The 17,699-nt window shown below is 45.6% G+C and overlaps 1 non-coding gene across 1 annotated transcript; it reads right to left on the bottom strand.

The window, feature by feature from the left end:
- Window positions 1-5,357: 5,357 nt before the first annotated feature.
- LOC138780540 (U2 spliceosomal RNA) lies at window positions 5,358-5,546 on the bottom strand. Its single transcript, XR_011361341.1, has one exon. It is a non-coding gene; the product is annotated as a U2 spliceosomal RNA (small nuclear RNA).
- Between the last annotated feature and the right edge of the window lie 12,153 nt (window positions 5,547-17,699).

Raw genomic sequence — 17,699 nt, 5'->3', positions numbered from 1 at the left:
AGAATGTGGTTCCTATACATAGTTTTTATATTTACTTCTGCCACAAACTGTTTCGTAGTATACAAAGAATTATAAAAAAAAATCCCATTACTTTAGGGAGGAACAGGTATTGCTTAATAGTAAGAAAAGAAAAGCTATTGCAGAGCTCTATTACCCATATGGGTGACAAGGCTGAGGCCTACTGATTCTGCATGGAGTTTAACCCCTTCACTGCTCAGCATCTTTTCATTTTTGCACATTGTTTTATCTCCTTATGTTTAAAAGTTCATAGCACTTGCATTTTTTCACCTCAAAACCCACACAAGTCCTTTTCGAGACACTAAGGGGGAGATTTATCAAAGGGTGTAAAATTAAGACTGGTGCAAACTACCCACAGCAACCAATCACAGCTCCTGTTTCCTTTCACCAGAGCTGGAAGCTGAGCCGTGATTGGCTGCTGTGGGCAGTTTGCAGCAGTCTAAATTTTACACCCTTTGATAAATCTCCCACTAAATGTCCATTGCAATGAAAGACTTAACTTTTCCACAAAATATTCAGCAAAAAAAAAAAAATAATAATAATAATAATAATAATACTATTAACATAAAAATTGGAAAATTGGAGGGGTAAAATTGGAAAAAAAACTTTTTTTCCCCTTCCATTTTAGGGGGTAGGCAACTAATTTTTTGCACCATGATCTGTACTTTTAGTGATTTTTTAATATGTTTTTTTCCGCATTTTAAGGGACCAAAAATCTGCGATTTTGCACTTAGTCTTTTTTTATTTATAAATATATTCTTATTGACTTTTTGCAAATATAAAGTTTGTACAAACATAGACAATAACACCGTCCAATACAAACAGAAAAATACAATTGAACATGTCCAGTTAGTTGTGTTTCCTGGTGAGACATTAACATGGGAATGATGGGACCCCTTCCTGCCCCTCAAACTTCTCCCCATGAGGGAAAGAACAATTGTATAAATGCAACACAGGATACAACACCAGTCAGTTTCAGAATGTCTGTCTACAGGTCAGCTGACAGGGAGAAGTCTTAAAGAACCCACTGTGTTTGCCACTACACGTTCTTATCTCTTGCGGCTGATAGTGAAATTATATAAGTGTTTGCCAATGAAGGAAAAAACGCTTTGCTCCCTGAGATTTATGAGTCTATCCTAAGGGTACAAACACACACACCGTATACGCAGTGTATTTACTGCTGCGATACGCAGCAAATACGCAGCAGATTAGATCTAAATAACTGAACACAGCATCAAGTCTTCACCATCAAATCTGCTGCGTATCTGCTGCATATACGGTGTGTGTGTTTGTACCCTAAAGAAAAGTTTCAGTTGTGAAATTACCATGGGGATATCCGGGACTGCCTCTTCCAGCCAGACCTGGGACAGACATCTCAGGGCCACATGCAGTACTGTATGTATCATTTCTAGGATTAATACTACAGTATCCTCCTCATCCGGTGGCCTAAGTTGATGAAAAAGGAAAACCTGCAGCGACTCCGAGACCACCTAATAATATACCCGTCATGCGGCCATTAATGGTAAACAGAGAGGGCTCCCAGCGTGAGCCCTCTCTGCAGCCCGCGGTCCCCGGTTGCTATGCGCAGCCAGGGACCGCGGGTATTAGCCGGCGCGGGCAGATCGCCGCGGCCGGCTAATTAACTAAGTCAAAGATGACAGCTGCATTTCAATAGTGTATGTGGCCCCTGTCCCTGGTGTCTAGTGGGGAATCTCACCCCCGTGATGCGATCGCGGAGGGGAGATCACTTGTATTGAGCCGGCCGGGGCTCAGCGTCGCTTCGACGCTGATCCCGGCTCAGCAATCTATGTATGTGGTCTGCAGCAGACCATTATAATAGAGCTATGATCTGATAGATCATTGCTCTATTATATACACAGCATTAATCTCAATGGGAGATCAGTGCTGTGTATATAGAAGTCCCCCAGGAGAACTTCTAATTACTGTATGTGAAAATAAAAAAAAAAGTGTTTTTATTAATAAAAAAAAACCCTCCCCTAATAAAATTTTGAATCACCCCCCTTTTCCCATTTTATAAATAAAAATAAATAAACAAACATGTTTGCTTTCATCGCGTGCGTAATCGCCCGAACTATTAAATTATCATATTCCTGATCTCGCACGCTAAACGGTGTAAGCGCCAACAAATCCCAAAGTGCAAAATTGCGCATTTTTGGTCGCATCAAATCCCCCAAAATTGTCATCAAAAGCGATCAAAAAGTTGCATTTGCGCAATCCAGGTACCTGTCAGGACTGGCCGCTAAGACAGACAAGATGGTAGTCACAGAGAGTGCACCCTAAACTAAGCCCCGCCCACTGTCCCTACCTACTTGCCGCAATCCGCCCTAAGATGGGGGCGGGCAACTTGGAGGCGGTCCCTGTACTGGCTAGGTGGGACACAAGGACAAGACAGACAAAACACAATAAAGAATAGTCAACAGTCCGGGTCACAACAATCGGGCAGCAAAAGTACAAAATCCCAATCCTGTAAGCTAAGTCAAAAAATAAGCAATATGGTCAGGGGCAGGCAGCTAGCAAGGATGGTCAGAACACAAGGCAGAAGGGGCAGAGTAAGGACAGACTATAGCAGAACCACAAGCAGGCAGAGACAAGCTCAATATCCAGCACTAGAATGAGCCTCAGCAAAACACTTATAGCGACCCAGGAGACAGTTCCTGCCCCCTAATGGACAAGGCTCCTGGTTCCAAACAGAATCACCTGCGGATCAGAACTGGCAGCAGTGTAACTCCTTCATAGCCAGAGCACACAGCAAACGGGTGGGGCTGAACACAATACTAGAAATAGGCCAGTGTTCAGACAGGGTTCAGGTTACTGCACAAACATACAAAAACACTGAATATCAGCGCCATCTCAGGCGCGCAGCACGAGCCAAGGGGCGCACAGAGTTCGGCACAGGCAAATTCATGACAGTATCATTAGAAAGAACACATCATGGCGCAAAAAATGACGCCTCCCAGCCCTATAGTTCAAAGGATAAAAGCGCTATAAGCCTGGAAATATAGCGATTTTAAGGAACATATATTTGTTAACAATGGTTTGAATTTTTTACAGGCCATCAGATAATATAAAAGTTATACATGTTGCATATTGTTTTAATCGTAATGACTTGAGGAAAATATATAACAAGTCAGTTTTTCCATAGGACACACAGCGTAAAAATGAAGCCCCCCCAAAGAAAAAGAATTGCCTTTTTTTTTTTTTTCAATTTCACTGTGCATATAATTTTTTTCTGGTTTCACAGCATATTTTATGGAAAAATTCAGCCCGTCATTGCAAATTACAATTAGTGATGCAAAAAATAAGGGCTCATGTTGGTCTGTAGGTGTAAAAATGCAAGTGCTAGGGCCTTTTAAGCACAAGGAGGAAAAAACAAAAATGCAAAAACGAAAGTTAGCCCGGTCCTTAAGGGGTTAAGAAAGATATTATGAAATGCATTATAGAGGATTAGAGATCGTTGCCTTACGTGGTCCAGTCCCTACGACACCATCCAATGTGTGGTCTTGTGATTTCACCGCCAAGTGCCTTAATCTCGTGGAACAAATCGCGTGTAACTTATTTATACAGAGAAAGTGAGCTGGGGAAGATTAAACTTTTTGCACCTACACTGTTTTTGCACCTACACATTTTACATGCATGGCGATATCGAATGTGTTTGTTTTTTTTTTTAAATAAAATGGGAAAAGGGGGGTGATTTAAACTTTTATTATAGGATGGGAGTTTCTTATTAATAGAAAAAAATATATACTCTTGGTTTAAGAGTAACTTGGTTTAAGAGCATTTTGGTTTAAGAGCTCACAGTTTTTTAAAATTGTGACTTCGTTTAAGAGCATTTCTTTGGTTTAAGAGCTCCCTGTACTGGGTGGGAGCGCGAGCGGGGGAGGCGCATGGTCTTCATAACGGGGTCTACAGCACTGTACTCTGACCCAGGAAGTCTCCCTCACCTTCCAAATCATAGCAGATCCAATTCAGGCTGGGGCTTGCATAAGGGGACAGGACTGTGGAGGTAATCTATTTATAGCTGTAACCCCTCTCTCCCCGGACAGAGAGTGCTGCTATACTGTGCCCACATACAGTATGTCCTGCTCATTCCTTCATTCTCCCTACAGTCTCTGTCAGCCCTTGTGTTTCCTATCCTCTCCATTACTGTACAGTAACTTATAATATCACATATTCTGTTGTTTCTGAATGTTTGTTTCATCTGTTCTACATGTAATTCAGAATAAAAAATATTTTTGGGGTGTGGAACCAGTTGTCTGCATTTCTATGATTTTTAATGGGAAAATTTGCTTTGGTTTAAGAGTGATTTGGATTACAAGCACGACTCTGAACAAATTATACTAGTAATCCAAGGCACCACTGGATATATATATATATATTTTTTTTTTACACTAACTTGAAGTCCCTCTTGGGGACTGCTATTATAACTGCACTGATCTCTCAGAGATCGAAGCATTACATATGTCCTGCATTTTTCCATAATGTCAGTGCTTGATTACTATAGACTGTTGGAGCCCATACTAATCAAGTGCCGAGCCGGGATCAGTGTCATTGCAGCGCAGAGCCCCTACCCGGCTGGAAGCAGGAATTGCTCCTCTGTGATTGCATGATGGGGGAGTGATCCCACCACAGATGGGGTTTTTAAGCCATTTAAATGTCATTGTCAGTTTGACAGCAGCATTTAAATGGTTAATTAGCCTCCACGGACAATCAGCTGTGCAAGCTAATAGCTGCAGTTATGTCAGCCATGGAAGGCGCTGTACAGAAAGGGCTTGCACTGTGAGTCCTTTCTGTAAATCCCTTAAAATCATGATGACATCCCCGGACGTCAAAATGGGTTAAGGGGTTAAGAGGATGGAAACACCTGAAAACCCAGCAATGGGCTGATACAACCCTGAAAATATAGCTCTGCTTAAGGGTATGTTCACACTACGTAAAACTACGGGCGTGGTTCTCGCCGCAGAACTATGGCCGTAGTTTTGCGGGGTGGAACATAACCTTACTTTCTATGGGAAGCTCTGATGCGGGCGTGCGCTGATGCGCCCCCATCAGAGCTCTGCGGCCGAAAGGATCATCCGGCCAGAGACCTGCCGTTCCGTGACCCGGCCGGGGTCACGGAGCGGCTGATCTCTTACGTAGTGTGAACATGGCCTTAATAAGTACAACCTGGCTATTGTTTTACAACCCAACCACAAATAGAAAAAAAATCATGTGCTTGTTACTTTTCTGGACACCGTCTACCTTTGCCAACTTCTCACAATTTCTGTCAGGAGGGTAGCAAAGGAGCAGTGTTGTTTCAATGTGTACAATGTGGGAGTTGTGTTGTGTCAATCCGTACAGTGTGTGAGCACATGGCATAAAACTGAAAAATTATTACTCTCAGGAGTAGCCTTTTAATTTAAACACTGAGAAAACTAGTAACAGTGATCTCCATTCACAGATGGTAAAGTATATTTAACTGATAAGAACAGATACTACACTTGATCTTAGCCAAAAGGCCGAGAAGCGATAAGATGGTAAAGTCTATTCTGGGAGAGGGATTCATGTGTGTAGGCCTAAATTTTCTTGTAAAGCAAAAGGAGTACCGGCACTACAGGTCCTAGTTTGGAGGTGCAGGAAACCACTCGTTCCCCCTGGTACTGGTGTAGGTGGTGCTCAGCTTAACTAGTAGTCCAACTTGAATCATACAAAAAGGGAGAAATTCGCAGCGGCACTTCACCATAAATTCACCTTTATTAAATCCACCACATGCTTAGCAGGACATTGAGAGGACGCTCCCTCCCCACCGACGTTTCACGCCTATCTGGCGCTTTCTCACGGCATCATGGGAGAGAGGCGTTCCTCCACTATATACACGTCATGATACAACAATTAGCATAAAAACTGTTAAAAGTTTGCAACACATTAACGCTCAGAGAAAGCTACTATAATCGTTCCGATCATTCAGACCTAGATGTCCAACCGCGTCTGTAGAAATAATGTATCTTGCTTCTATCTGTAACAATTTCTTATTTATATCCATACCCCTTTCTATTTTAATTCTTCGGAGTCCTGCAAATTTTAGAAGATTTTTATCCGCATTATGGACTTCCCTCATATGTGTGATGAGTCTAGGGCAACCTTTTCCTGTGGAAAGAGAGCGCATATGTTCTTTTATCCTTACTTGCATTTTTCTTATCGTCTTGCCAATATAATATAACCCACATGGGCAAAAAATCACATAAACAACATTCTTACTCTGACATGTAATGAAATCACGTATCAGAAATTCTCTATTTCCCACCTTCAAATATGCTATATCTAGCATTTGTTGGCAGATGGTGCAGTTACCGCACTTATGGTGCAGTTACCGCACTTACCATGTGGGTTATATTATATTGGCAAGACGATAAGAAAAATGCAAGTAAGGATAAAAGAACATATGCGCTCTCTTTCCACAGGAAAAGGTTGCCCTAGACTCATCACACATATGAGGGAAGTCCATAATGCGGATAAAAATCTTCTAAAATTTGCAGGACTCCGAAGAATTAAAATAGAAAGGGGTATGGATATAAATAAGAAATTGTTACAGATAGAAGCAAGATACATTATTTCTACAGACGCGGTTGGACATCTAGGTCTGAATGATCGGAACGATTATAGTAGCTTTCTCTGAGCGTTATTGTGTTGCAAACTTTTAACTGTTTTTATGCTAATTGTTGTATCATGACGTGTATATAGTGGAGGAACGCCTCTCTCCCATGATGCCGTGAGAAAGCGCCAGATAGGCGTGAAACGTCGGTGGGGAGGGAGCGTCCTCTCAATGTCCTTCTAAGCATGTGGTGGATTTAATAAAGGTGAATTTATGGTGAAGTGCCGCTGCGAATTTCTCCCTTTTTGTATGATCTAAATTTTCTTGTGCTACTATGATTGATGGCTTATATTCAGCTGTGCGGTGCTTGCATTACACAGTGAATGGGGCCATAGGTAGTTCGCTCTGCTCACTGTAATGGTGGTGCCAAGTTACTGCACCTCAGCTCCTCTTCAAGTCAAGGGACGCTGAGGTGCGTAAATCAGCCCAGGCCACTATGCAGTACATACAGCCAACTGCTTGTAGCCCCGTTAACTGCGTAGTGCAGGGGACAAACAGCTAACAAGCAGGGGTGCAGGGTGTCAGCACCCTGCTGGTCATTGATTTACTGCTTAGCCCAAGGACAAGCCATTAATCATATTAGTCTGGAAAATCCCTTTAAAAGGAGTAATCCTGTTTGATGCTACCTACTGTACACAAAATAACTTTCCCAATATCCCAAGTAGCTGGAGAGATTCCTTCAAACTAAAGCAAATGCAGAAAAAAAGCTGCTCACAATAACATATCGAGTTCCTGATTATACCTTTCAAAGGGCCTATACATGAAAAGAACTGGGATTGTTATGGGTTGCTAAGAGTACCTCCTTAACTTGGAATACTTCTATAAAAACAAATTTAATTTAAGTTTTTTCCCCCTCTTCTCTCTCTTTGGGGGGTAGGGAATGGTAATATGTTAAATTAGAAATTATGCCATGTGTATTTGTTGGTACTAAGGATGGTCCGAACCTGCCGAGGTTCTGGTTCGTATGAACCCGAATGCTCGGCATCAGATTCCCACTGTCTGCCCGCTCCGTGCAGCAGGAGGATACAGCGGGAGGACCGCCTGGAAAACCGGGATGACTATGGCTGTATCCCAGTTTTCCAGGCGGTCCTCCCGCTGTATCCACCCTCTCCACGGAGCGGGCAGACAGCGGAAACGGTGCTTCCCTACCTTTTCCACCTCGGGGCACACCTACTAAATAATGTTCTACAAAATAAGAAAACCGTCATACAGTGACTCACAGGTGACGTCTTCTTTGATCTAAGGAGTCACTTTCCCTTTTCCTCTCCATCCGCCATGATGATTTCTTCCAGCTACTTTTCATCTCTTCAGAACCTGCAAGACAAACAATTTAGGCTCCGCACATTTCTAGCAACTTCCTTTCCTTTCTCCCTCCTGTAGGCTCCCAAAGTAACTGCGCTGTTTGGTGTTATGTCCAGTAAAGCGAGTAGGAATGTGGGATTCCCCCTGCATGTAGGATCCCCTGCTGTGATAAACTAATAATTCCCCCAGAGGTGCCCCCATGAACTAATAATGCCCCCAGAGGTGCCCCCATGAACTAATAATGCCCCCAGAGGTGCCCCCATAAACTAATAATGCCCCCAGAGGTGCCCCTATGAACTAATAATGCCCCCAGAGGTGCCCCCATGAACTAATAATGCCCCCAGAGGTGCCCCCATGAATTAATAATGCCCCCAGAGGTGCCCCCATGAACTAATAATGCCCCCAGAGGTGCCCCCATGAACTAATAATGCCCCAAGAGGTGCCCCCATGAACTAATAATGCCCCCAGAGGTGCCCCATGAACTAATAATGCCCCCAGAGGTGCCCCCATATACTAATAATGCCCCCAGAGGTGCCCCCATATACTAATAATTCCCCCAGAGGTGCCCCCATGAACTAATAATGCCCCCAGAGGTGCCCCCATGAACTAATAATGCCCCCAGAGGTGCCCCCATGAACTAATAATGCCCCCAGAGGTGCCCCATGAACTAATAATGCCCCCAGAGGTGCCCCCATATACTAATAATGCCCCCAGAGGTGCCCCCATATACTAATAATTCCCCCAGAGGTGCCCCCATGAACTAATAATGCCCCCAGAGGTGCCCCCATGAACTAATAATGCCCCCAGAGGTGCCCCCATGAACTAATAATGCCCCCAGAGGTGCCCCCATGAACTAATAATGCCCCAGAGGTGCCCCTATGAACTAATAATGCCCCCAGAGGTGCCCCCATATACTAATAATGCCCCAGGGGTGGCCTCCATATAGTAATAATGCCCCCAGAGGTGCCCCCATGAGCTAATAATGCCCCCAGAGGTGCCCCCATGAACTAATAATGCCCCCATGAACTAATAATGCCCCAAGAGGTGCCCCCATGAACTAATAATGCCCCCAGAGGTGCCCCATGAACTATTAATGCCCCCAGAGGTGCCCCCATATACTAATAATGCCCCCAGAGATGCCCCCATATACTAATAATGCCCCCAGAGGTGCCCCCATGAACTAATAATGCCCCCAGAGGTGCCCCCATGAACTAAAAATGCCCCCAGAGGTGCCCCCATGAACTAATAATGCCCCCAGAGGTGCCCCCATGAATTAATAATGCCCCCAGAGGTGCCCCCATGAACTAATAATGCCCCCAGAGGTGCCCCCATGAACTAATAATGCCCCAAGAGGTGCCCCCATGAACTAATAATGCCCCCAGAGGTGCCCCATGAACTAATAATGCCCCCAGAGGTGCCCCCATATACTAATAATGCCCCCAGAGGTGCCCCCATATACTAATAATTCCCCCAGAGGTGCCCCCATGAACTAATAATGCCCCCAGAGGTGCCCCCATGAACTAATAATGCCCCCAGAGGTGCCCCCATGAACTAATAATGCCCCCAGAGGTGCCCCATGAACTAATAATGCCCCCAGAGGTGCCCCCATATACTAATAATGCCCCCAGAGGTGCCCCCATATACTAATAATTCCCCCAGAGGTGCCCCCATGAACTAATAATGCCCCCAGAGGTGCCCCCATGAACTAATAATGCCCCCAGAGGTGCCCCCATGAACTAATAATGCCCCCAGAGGTGCCCCCATGAACTAATAATGCCCCAGAGGTGCCCCTATGAACTAATAATGCCCCCAGAGGTGCCCCCATATACTAATAATGCCCCAGGGTTGGCCTCCATATAGTAATAATGCCCCCAGAGGTGCCCCCATGATCTAATAATGCCCCCAGAGGTGCCCCCATGAACTAATAATGCCCCCATGAACTAATAATGCCCCAAGAGGTGCCCCCATGAACTAATAATGCCCCCAGAGGTGCCCCATGAACTATTAATGCCCCCAGAGGTGCCCCCATATACTAATAATGCCCCCAGAGATGCCCCCATATACTAATAATGCCCCCAGAGGTGCCCCCATGAACTAATAATGCCCCCAGAGGTGCCCCCATGAACTAAAAATGCCCCCAGAGGTGCCCCCATGAACTAATAATGCCCCCAGAGGTGCCCCCATGAACTAATAATGCCCCCAGAGGTGCCCCCATATACTAATAATGCCCCCAGAGGTGCCTCTTATATACTAATAATGCCCCCAGAGGTGCCCCCATGAACTAATAATGCCCCCAGAGGTGCCCCCATATACTAATAATGCCCCCAGAGGTGCCCCCATATGCTAATAATGCCCCCAGAGGTGACCCCATATACTAATAATGCCCCCAGAGGTGCCCCCATATACTAATAATGCCCCCAGAGGTGCCCCTATGAACTAATAATTCCCCCAGAGGTGCCCCCATATACTAATAATGCCCCCAGAGGTGCCCCCCTTATGAACTAATAATGCCCCCTGCTCTGCCCCTAAAAAAAATAAAACATCCTACTCACCTAATCCGCGCCGTGGCTGCAGGCAGCAGCTCTCCTCCTCTTCGGGCTCCATCTTGCGAGCCGCGGGGACGGGACTTCCGGCAGGCGTGATGACGTCACATCATCACGCCTGCCGGAGATGTCACGTCCCGGCCTCCCATAGGCTGCTGGCGGCCTATGGGAGTGAATATAGGAGCAGGATGCTGACACTTCCTGCTCCTATATTCTGCTTACTTTAATGTTCAGCCCGCTCATAGTGCGGGCGGAACATGAAAGTGATCCGTGCATCCCGAGAAGCTGCGGGGCCGCAGCTTCTCGGGATGCTTAAAGAGACAGCGCACACTTCCCACCGAGATCCCGCGGCACCCCTGGCGGGTTCTCCCGGCACACCAGTGTGCCGCGGCACCCCGGTTGGGAAACTCTGATCTAGAGGACTTACTGGGCCATAAGCAGATCCTTCTACCTTTTCTCCATCTCTGCTCTAGCTTTATTCCGTTCTTCTTCTTCTTCCTCCATGTCAAGTTTTGCCTAAAGCGCCTTCCTTTTCTTCATCAATCCGTGCCTGCATCTCTGCCATCTTATCTGGCGATACCTTCTTCTTGCCTATGGGACAAATGTTGACACGACACACAGATTTATGAGCAAACTTTTCTACTAATCAAAGGACAAAACACCATCGTGTGTATCAAAATATGCTTAGAAACCCAATCTTGTATTGAAATGTACCCACTCAATAAAAAAAGCAAGAATTATTACTTACGATAATTCACTTTTTATGAGTCCATCATGACAGCACCACATGGAGGATGTCACCCTTGACCTAACAGGAACAGGAAATACAGAGAGAGGTTAAAAGGGCACTTCCCCAATCCCACCTCAGTGTTATTATAACGAAACCATAGGATCAACAACACATAGGGAGGGAAATCTAAGGGTGCTGTCATGATGGACTCATAAAAAGTGAATTATCGTAAGTAATAATTCTTGCTTTATACATCGTCCACATGACAGCACCACATGGAGACATACCAACTTAGACTTTCAGGGCGGGACCACAGCGTGTAGCACCTTTCTCCCGAAAGCCATGTCTTGGGAAGTACCCACGTCCAGCCGGTAATGCCTGAAGAAGGTATGAGGCGAGGACCAGGTAGCAGCCTTGCAAATTTGTTCAAGAGAGGCTGCTGATTTGGCTGCCCAGGAGACTGCAGTGGCTCTGGTAGAATGAGCTTTGAGACCCGATGGAGCTTCTTTCCCTCTGGCCGAGTAAGACTCACAGATGGCAGTCTTGATCCAACGGGCTATAGAACCTTTGGAGGCTTTTTTACCTTTGTTAGGACCTTGAAATTGGACCAACAGGTTTTCATCTTTCCTCCACGGTTTTGTGGTTTCCAGGTACTGAAGAATAGCACGTCTTACGTCCAGGCGATGAAATGACTCTTCCTTCTCATTTTTCGGATTGTCACAGAATGAAGGAATAACAATATCCTGGGACCTGTGAAAATTGGTCACAACTTTTGGTAGAAAAATAGGATTTAATTTAAATACTATTTTGTCATCTAGAATGGTACAGTAGGGTTGCATAATAGATAAGGCTTGAATCTCTCCTACCCTCCTTGCTGTTGTTATAGCAATAAGAAAGGCGGTTTTGATGGTAAGTAATTTTAAAGAGATCTCATGTAAGGGCTCAAATGGTCTGTCTGAGAGGCCCAAGAGAACAGTATTCAAGTCCCAAGGCGCTGTTAGATTTTTTATCTTCGGCTTGATTCTGGATACTGCCCTGAAGAATCTTTTGATCCACTGATGCTCTGCAATTCTGGTATCATAAATGCATCCTAAAGCTGAGACCTGAACCTTCAAAGTACTTAAGGAGAGACCCTTGTCTAATCCAGCTTGTAGAAAGTCCAATATTTTAGGAATGTCTGGTTTTGTCAAATCCGGAGGCGGATCTCCACACCAGGAGCAAAACTTCTTCCATTGTTTAAGGTATATGGCAGATGTTATTTCTTTTTTACTTTTCATAAGAGTATTTACTACTCTAGAGGACAAACCTCTGGCTGTGAGGATGGACCTCTCAGTAGCCAAGCAGTTAAATGGAGGTTTTGAAGGTCCGGATGATGAAGAGGTCCCTGGGATAGGAGATCTGCTCTGAGAGGAAGCGGAAAGGGATCCTGGATTGACATGGAGGATAGGAGACTGAACCAACTCCTCTTTGGCCAGTGGGGGGCTATGAAGATGACCGTGGTATCGCTGGAGCGTATCTTTTGTAGAGCTCTCGGGATGAGAGGTAGAGGAGGAAACGCATAGGCCGGATGAAAATTCCAGTCTTGTTGGAGAGCATCCAATGCTGTTGGATAATCCCGCGGGTTCAGGCTGAAGAATTCTTCTGTCTTCCTGTTGGACCTTGAGGCGAACAGGTCCACCTGTGGAAAACCCCATCTGTCTGCAAGTTGATAGAAGATCTGGGAACTGAGTTCCCATTCCCCAGGGTGTATTATTTTGCGACTTAAAAAGTCTGCCAGTTTGTTGTCCACTCCCCTTAGATGGACTGCTGAGATAGATCTCACCTTGCCCTCTGCCCAAGAGAAGATTTTCCTGGATAGCAGCTGCAGAAGTTTGCATCTTGTCCCTCCTTGGTGGCGAAGATATGCTACCACCGTCGAGTTGTCCGAATAGACCTTTATATGGTTGTTGAGGAGCAGGTATTCCGCCATTTTCAGAGACTCCCAGACTGCAGCCAGCTCTCGAAAGTTGGAGGACTGGGCACTGATTTCTTCCGACCAACGACCCTGAAAGTGAAATCCCTGAATGTGAGCACCCCAACCTGATTGGCTGGCATCCGTGGTCACCGTGACTACTGGATCCAGAATCCAAGGGCAACCTTTCTGTAGATTGGACTCCTTCAGCCACCAGAGGAGCGACATCTTCACTTTTTGTGAAATCGCCATCCGTTTGTCCAATGTTAAGGGGGATCTGTTCCACACATGAAGTATATCGCCCTGTAGGATGCGGACATGGTGTTGGCACCAAGGTACTGCTGGGATGGTAGCGGTCATAGAACCCAAGAGCGACATGGCCTTCCGAATTGTGGTGGATTTTTTCTTCCTGAAGGAGGCAATGTTTGTCATTATCATATTCACCTTGTCTTGAGGCAGGAAAGTTTTCTGCAGGTTTGAATCCAGGATCATTCCCAGGAATCTCTTCCTGCAGGCTGGCGTTAAATCTGATTTGTCCAGGTTTATTATCCAGCCGAGATCCTGTAGGATAGAAATAGTTATCTGAATCTGTATAGAAAGGATAGATGGAGATGGAGCGACTAACAGGAGATCGTCCAGATATGGAACAATAGTTATCTCTTGTTTCCTTAGATAGGCTACTACTTCCAACATAATCTTTGTGAATAGCCATGGGGCTGATGAGATTCCGAACGGTAGGGCTTGAAATTGATAGTGTACTAGTTGATGCTGTGTCTGGACTGCGAATCTGAGATATTTCTGATGCGCAGGGTGAATGGGTATATGGAAGTAAGCATCTTTCAAGTCTAAGGTTGCTAGTGATGCCCCCTGATGTATGAGGGGAATGGTAGTTTTCACTGTCTCCATCTTGAATTTCTTGTGTTTGATAGATCGGTTTAGAGGCTTGAGATTGATTATTGTCCTGTAGGTCCCATTGGGTTTTGGGACTAGGAAAAGGGTTGAGTAATGACCCAAACCGATTTCCTTCTGGGGAACAGGGATGATTGCCCCTAATAGAAGCAGATCCCGAACCCCTTTCATCACACGATCCATCATTAGTTTTGATTTGAAGTGGGTTATACAGAATTTTTGGGGGGGAAGGGAGGAGAAGTCTACTAAGTACCCACTTTTCAGGATGTTTAAGATGAACTGGTTGTTTGTTATCTTCTCCCATTGACTGTGGAATAAGGATAGCCTTCCCCCCACTCTGGAGCTGTCACTTGTTTTTTCCCTCAGTAGAGGGATTAAGGAGGAATCCCCTGCCACGTCCTCCTTTTGGGTAGGCCCATCTTCCTCCTTTGCCTTTACCTTTAAACTCGTCCCTTCTGTGGGTGTACTGTGTATAGTGACGAAAAGGTTTCTTACCTTTCTCTTGTTTGGGTGTAGGGAAATCCTTTTTCTTATCAGCCGCCTTATCCAAGATCTCTTCAAGGAAAGAGCCAAAGAGGAGATCACCTTCAAAAGGAATTTGACATAGCTTTATTTTAGATGTTGCGTCACCCTGCCAATTCTTTAACCAAAGGGCCCTTCTGGTTGCATTAGAGAGGGCAGCTGATTTTGCGGCAATTCTGACTGATTCGGCAGACGCATCTGCCAGAAAACTTGTTGCCAATTTCAGCATAGGAATAGATTTTTGGATCTCCTCCCTCGAGGTAGTACCTCCCAGGTGGCCCTCTAACTGCTCCAACCATATGAAGAGCGCCCTAGATACATTTGTAGCAGCTATGTTAGGATTAATTATGGCTGCGGAGGCTTCCCAGGACTTTCTTAGTAGTCCCTCCATTTTCCTATCCATTGCATCTTTTAGTTGAGAGGCATCTTCAAAAGGAAGCATTGTCTTTTTTAATATCTTGGATACTTGAAAGTCTACTTTAGGGATATTGGCCCATGTTGCAGTATCCTTTTCATCAAAATTTAATCTGTTACTGAATTCTTTAGGTATAAACAGCCTTTTTTCAGGCTCCTTCCATTCAGTTTTAATAAGATCTTTAATATTTTCGTGAATGGGAAAAACTTTCTTTTTCTTGGGTTTAAGGCCCCCGAACATAGTATCCTGAATAGATACAGGCTGTTCGGAATCATCAATACCCATAACGCTTCTTATGGCTCTAATTAGGGTTTCTGAATCCTCAGAGGAGAAATAAAACTTCCCAGACTCCTTAGGAGTGGAATCAATAGGAATTTCACCCTCCTCAGAAGCTTCCTTCTCTTGTTCAGACTCAGAATCTGATATAACATATCTGCGCTTCTTGGGTGGAGGAGCAGGGGGAGGGGTAGCAGAAGCTGAAGTAGAAGTAGAGGGGTTTGTTTTAGATATAGATTTGATCTCCTGACGGATAACCCTGCGCAGTTCCTCTGAGATGGATACACGTGAGGAGGGATGCAGCTTATTGTAGCACACTTTACACAGTTGTCTTGCATAATCATCAGGTATCTTATCATTACAGCCCACACATCTTCTACTTTTTGGTTTCTTTTGTGTCTCTTTTTCTCCCTAAGAGAAAGCAGAGAGCCAAAAACACAATTATAGGGAAGGAATCAGCATAAAAGGATTGCTTCCTATGTAAAAGAGACCCCAAGGGGTTAACTCACGGAGCCGGCAGTAGCAGTAGACTCAGCAGCCTCTCCTATAGCAGCAGGAGAATCCATGGTGGCAAGGAGAGAGAGAGAGAGCTGGACTGGACATCTCACCATTAAATACTGCTGGGTCCGACTGAACTTGGCGTCACCTGGTGCTACCGCCGAACTTCCGGCCGCCTCCGATAGGCGTTTTGAATTTGGCGCCCAAAGACGTCATGCCGCACTCCCGGCAATCCATGCGGGACGCGTGCGCCGGCGTCTGACGTCATCCGTACGTCACATCCGCCGCGCGCGTAGGCCCAGGCGCACCGCAGCGTGCGAGGGGAAGCGGCAATCTGGATCGTCTCCCTGCATCAACCCGCTTTGAGCGCCGCAGGGAGACTGGGACCACGAGGGATCCACAAGGGACCCCTCACTGAGCCGTGACCGGACCTTGGAGGGGAACAGAGGAACACCCCGGACCACCACCTGAGGCTATCGTCCCGACCCGTGACCGGTAAGGATCACAGGTAACTTCTGTATTCCTTTGATCCTGACAGGAACAGGAAAAACACTGAGGTGGGATTGGGGAAGTGCCCTTTTAACCTCTCTCTGTATTTCCTGTTCCTGTTAGGTCAAGGGTGACATCCTCCATGTGGTGCTGTCATGTGGACGATGTATAAAGGTATATAATATCCTACCTTAGCAAGGATTAAAAAGATCAAATGTGACAATGACTTTTATGTAGGAAAGCATTTTTGGCGATATAGTAATCTTATTTCATCTTTCAAACCTTATTCCTTAAAGAAGAAGTTCGAGGTTAGGGGTAAATATTTCCGGCAGGGGTTGGTGGGGAGCATAATAAAAAACGTATCCTTACCAGACCTCATGCCGGCGTTGTGGCGCATTACCAGGCTCCCGTAACCCCGCTGGATGTCATTTTTCTGCTTCGGGGTATGATGCGAATTAGCTAAAACATCCTAACCGGGTGGGATTTAGCCAATCAGTGACTGCATCAGTGTCGTCTTGCCCCAGTCACTGACTGGCTGAGTGGGGCATCAGTCAGCCGGGTCGGGATGTAGCAGGAAGGAAGATATGAGGAATGTCAGCGGGGGCCAGGAACGCTATGCTGTGCTGCACGGGCACAAGTAAATAAATATACCTTCTTTACTATGTTCCCCCCACGTCCTGCCTGAAATGTCCTCCCCTCTCCCGGGACTTCTCCTTTAAAGTGTAACTAGCGACCTGCTTGCGCAGGATTAACCCTTCAGTGAGAGCACTAAAATTACCTTCTCACCACTTTTGAGGTTACTGAGCCCCTTCCATGGTGCACAGCTATTTATATTTCTCTCCATTTTCAGGGCAGGACCAAAGCTGGGCTGTTTGCCGGCCAGTAGTACACACTCAGGGCTTCCTTTCCCTTACTTCTCTGGTTAGTCACAGCACAGCCTATACTTCTGTTTTGCCACGGCATAATGCTTTGGAAAGTGCACTGAACAAGCTGGCACTAAACTGGGCTGATCATTTATACAGCATAGCAATTTAGTTGGCAAGTAGAAGCAGAAGGGGTTACTGATGCACTAGCTATAAATGGTATTACGTGAGCAGCAATGAAAGAAACTGCAGCAGCACAGCAAGGAATGTCAAGGTGAGATTTGCTTTTCAACTCCCTTGTTCCCAAGTGACTACCCCTGTCCCAATTAAGTAAGCTGAGCGCTAGCGATGAGGACATGACAACAGGCAAAAAGACGGTATAACCTCCTCACTCAGCTGAGTTAGAAGTGCCCAAAGTAATAACCCCTTAATGGCCACCTTCACAGGAAGAGGTTACACTAAGCAGTGAACTGCTTGTGATGACATGGATGACAAGTTAAAGGGAGAGGGGAAGGGAGATACAATGCAGCACTT

This window comes from Dendropsophus ebraccatus, chromosome 1 (assembly GCF_027789765.1).
Source record: "Dendropsophus ebraccatus isolate aDenEbr1 chromosome 1, aDenEbr1.pat, whole genome shotgun sequence".
NCBI classification, from domain to species: Eukaryota; Metazoa; Chordata; class Amphibia; order Anura; family Hylidae; genus Dendropsophus; species Dendropsophus ebraccatus.
This window is presented reverse-complemented; position numbering and strand designations above follow the sequence as displayed.